The sequence below is a fragment of the Phyllobates terribilis genome, unplaced genomic scaffold, assembly GCF_046119375.1.
Source record: "Phyllobates terribilis strain yellow unplaced genomic scaffold, ASM4611937v1 Scaffold_2870__1_contigs__length_101686, whole genome shotgun sequence".
Classification (NCBI taxonomy): Eukaryota; Metazoa; Chordata; class Amphibia; order Anura; family Dendrobatidae; genus Phyllobates; species Phyllobates terribilis.
Genome location: NW_027365624.1, coordinates 50,001 through 53,874, shown reverse-complemented (window position 1 = coordinate 53,874; position 3,874 = coordinate 50,001). Strand labels below are relative to the sequence as shown.

The 3,874-nt window shown below is 59.0% G+C and overlaps 1 pseudogene; it reads left to right on the top strand.

Annotated features, from left to right (window-relative positions):
- The first annotated feature begins 2,476 nt into the window (after nucleotides 1-2,476).
- The window catches only part of LOC141247279 (18S ribosomal RNA), a 1,868-nt pseudogene continuing 470 nt past the window's right edge, over nucleotides 2,477-3,874 (top strand).

Sequence of the window (3,874 nt, the reverse complement as noted above, 5' to 3'; positions counted from 1 at the left end):
TTCATCCGATGAGTCCTTCATACTTAGTCGTTTTTGTCAAAATTTCTGACTTTTTGAAAATTTCACAATTTTGTGAAAACTTCCACAAAATGAGGTTATAATATGTTAGAGGGCATCCCAGGAGAGCTCCAAATGTGTGGGTAAAATATATATCCCACAGGGGGAAAATTGAAAAAAAGTTGAAAAAAATTTTTTTGTGGACTTAGAAAATTTTTCAACTTGTGTCAGACTTCCAGAGAGGGGAAAATGTGAGTGAGCGCATCCGATTTCAGTTCCAGAGCGATTCGCCCGATGAGTCCTTCATACTTAGTCGTTTTCAGAAGTCACAATTTTGACTTCCAGGACCCGCAAAACGTTAGTAAATTGAGCCCGCTCCCCAGTTCCAAGCGTTTTGAGGTGTCCCTGGTTGCAGTAATGCAGCCTGCCCACTAGATGTCGCAAAAGAGACAAAAAGTGAAAAAGAACCAGAATGAGGAAATTCCAGGGAGCCGAATCCGCCTGACAGTTCCAGGCGATCGGGTACTTTTTGGAATGCGTCCCTAAAGTGGGTATAGGGTGACACTCCATACAAAGACCCAGTTTTGCACACCACCGGCAGAATATATGAGAGAGAGGTACCTCTCAGCCCCGACACATTTTGACTCATTTAAGCAGGTTTTCACCTCCGTAGGCCCGGGTACGCGTTTTGGCTATGAGTCCCTGTTCGGCTGGAGGTCTGCACCTTGGCTGAACCCAGGCTTCCGCAGCTGCGTGGGGGGACTTTTGCCGGTCGCCTATCCCAAGTCAGAGAGGTGTTCCTGGGTTGAAGTGAGCCTGGCCAGACCCCCCCCACGGGCCCTGGTTCTCCACATGGGGGCGCCGTCAAGGCTAAAATCTGGATTTTTAGGCCCGGGAGAGGCTCCATGAGGGCGGATGCTTTTGTGGCTTTGACCCCAGTTCCACATCCAGTACCCCCTCTGCAAGGGCGCCTGTACCCGAGTCTCGCTTCCAGGACTCTTGGGCACGTATTTCCCGACGACAGGGGTTAGCAGCCTCCGTACTTGGGCAAGTCCCTCCACGCACCCCTGCTCTTCCTCCGATCGATCTGGCGCAGCGCTCCCGGGTGGGGAGGTGGCGCCGCTCGCTCGGCCCGGGCTTTGGAGCTCGCGCTGGCTTAAGGTGAGCGGTCCCCTTCCTCCTCTACCCCCGGGCTTTCGACACCTATCTTTGGGCGCGCACGCCGGCCTCGCCTCCCGTCCGCGGAGGTGGCCGAGCCGTGGGGAGATTGGCCCGACCCGAGCGAAGGCAGCGGTCCGACGACCCGCACGGGCGAACGGCGTGGCGCCCACCCACCCAGGCGTGGGGGCCGTCGTCCGAATCGCTTCCTGTGCGGGGAAGCACACCGATCTTCTCCGAGGGCGGCCCTTTTCTTCCAGATGCGTAACCGGCCAGCGGAGGCCCGCGCCGCCCCTCGCGTCCGACAGGGCGGCCTCCGCGGCGGTGGCGACAGCGGCGGCGGTGGGTGGCGTCTCCGCGCCACTGCCGAGCTTCGCGATTTCCAGTCTTTTCCCGGGCCCCTACGTCAGTGGGGAGGACGACAGATGTGTGGAGGCAGGCGAAGGGGGTTCTCACCGTGTGGTGTGCCCCAGCCCGACCGTCACCTTTCCCCTTCGACCCTCATCCTCCCTGGCGGCTCGGCAGGGAGAAGGAGAGAGAGAGCGAGCGCGGAAACCCCAGAGCCAAGGGGTTAGATGGAGAACGGGAGAAGGAACGAGGGCCAAGAGGTAGGGAGTACGGTGAAAGGCCGACCTGGGGTTCCCCATGCGCTCCCGCCCCCGGGCGGGGAGCAGCCCTGGGAGGAAAAGCCGCTCGGGCATCCCTTTGAGGTTACGGGCGCGAGCGGGAAGAGGGACTACTCTGGAAGGCGACGCCGACACGGCCTGGCCGACGACCACCCACGCGACCTCCGCGTCGTCGGGTTAGTGCCGGAGCCGCGGCGGACCCTGACGGCCAGCCCCCCTCTCCCAATCCTCGTGCCTGTCCGCCGGTGGGTCGAGGACCCCCCGCGGCGGAGGCAGGTCTAAGCCAGACGGTGGCGCCACATAGGCCCACCCCCGCACGCCATCTCCCCGAGCGACCCTGTGTGTTGCCTTGGGTGCGGTTGGTGAGACGGGGGCGGCCGTGGCGTCCTCCGGAGGCCAGTCACCTCGCCCTCCCCGTGCAAGGGGTGTTTTCCAGACGCCTGCCGCTTCGGGACCACGCACCGCACAGCGAGCCGCTCCTCCCGCACATGTCCCCGGTGCTGCGAGGGCTCCGTTCCCCGCCCCCCCCAGGGAAGCCCCATGCCATCCCGCATCCTCTCCGGACGCCGCACGCCCTGCCTATACCCGTTCCGTCCGGGCGCCCTGCCGCCGCGGGGCTCTTCCGCCGCCCCCCCTCTCTTCCCGCAGGCCTCTCCTCTCCCGAACCTCGACGCGGTCCAGTCGTGTTGGGGGGCTACCTGGTTGATCCTGCCAGTAGCATATGCTTGTCTCAAAGATTAAGCCATGCACGTGTAAGTACACACGGACGGTACAGTGAAACTGCGAATGGCTCATTAAATCAGTTATGGTTCCTTTGATCGCTCCAAACCGTTGACTCGGACAACTGTGATAATTCTAGAGCTAATACGTGCAAACGAGCGCTGACCGCCAGGGATTCGTGCATTAATCAGATCAAAACCAATCCGGGGTCCCGGGCGCGGCGTCGGGACGGTCCTCCGCGGCCTCCCCCCTGCCGCGCTCTCCCCGTAAGCGTTGCGACTCTGGATAACCTCGGGCCGATCGCACGTCCCCGTGACCGCGACGATCCATTCGGGTGTCTGCCCTATCAACTTTCGATGGTACTTTCTGTGCCTACCATGGTGACCACGGGTAACGGAGAATCAGGGTTCAATTCCGGAGAGGGAGCCTGAGAAACGGCTACCACATCCAAGGAAGGCAGCAGGCGCGCAAATTACCCACTCCCGACCCGGTGAGGTAGTGACGAAAAATAACAATACAGGACTCTTTCGAGGCAATTGGAATGAGTACACTTTAAATCCTATAACGAGGATCTATTGGAGGGCAAGTCTTTTGCCAGCAGCCGCGGTAATTCCAGCTCCAGTAGCGTACACTAAAGCTGCTGCAGTTAAAAAGCTCGTAGTTGGATCTTGGGATCGAGCTGGCGGTCCGCCGCAAGGCGTGCTACCGCCAGTCCCAGCCCCTTTGCCTTGGGGCGCCTCCCCGATGCTCTTGACTGAGTGTCCCGGGGGCCCGAAGCGTTTACTTTGAAAAAATTAGAGTGTTCAAAGCAGGCAGCCACGCCTGAATACTCCAGCTAGGAATAATGGAATAGGACTCCGGTTCTATTTTGTTGGTTGTCGGAACTGGGGCCATGATTAAGAGGGACGGCCGGGGCATCCGTATTGCGCCGCTAGAGGTGAAATTCTTGGACCGGCGCAAGACGAACCAAAGCGAAAGCATTTGCCAAGAATATTTTCATTAATCAAGAACGAAAGTCGGAGGTTCGAAGACCATCAGATACCGTCGTAGTTCCGACCATAAATGATGCCTACTGGCGATCCGGCGGTGTTATTCCCATGACCCGCCGAGCAGCGTCCGGGAAACCGAAGTCTTTGGGTTCCGGGGGGAGTATGGTTGCAAAGCTGAAACTTAAAGGAATTGACGGAAGGGCACCACCAGGAGTGGAGCCTGCGGCTTAATTTGACTCAACACGGGAAACCTCACCCGGCCCGGACACGGAAAGGATTGACAGATTGAAAGCTCTTTCTCGATTCTGTGGGTGGTGGTGCATGGCCGTTCTTAGTTGGTGGAGCGATTTGTCTGGTTAATTCCGATAACGAACGAGACTCCGG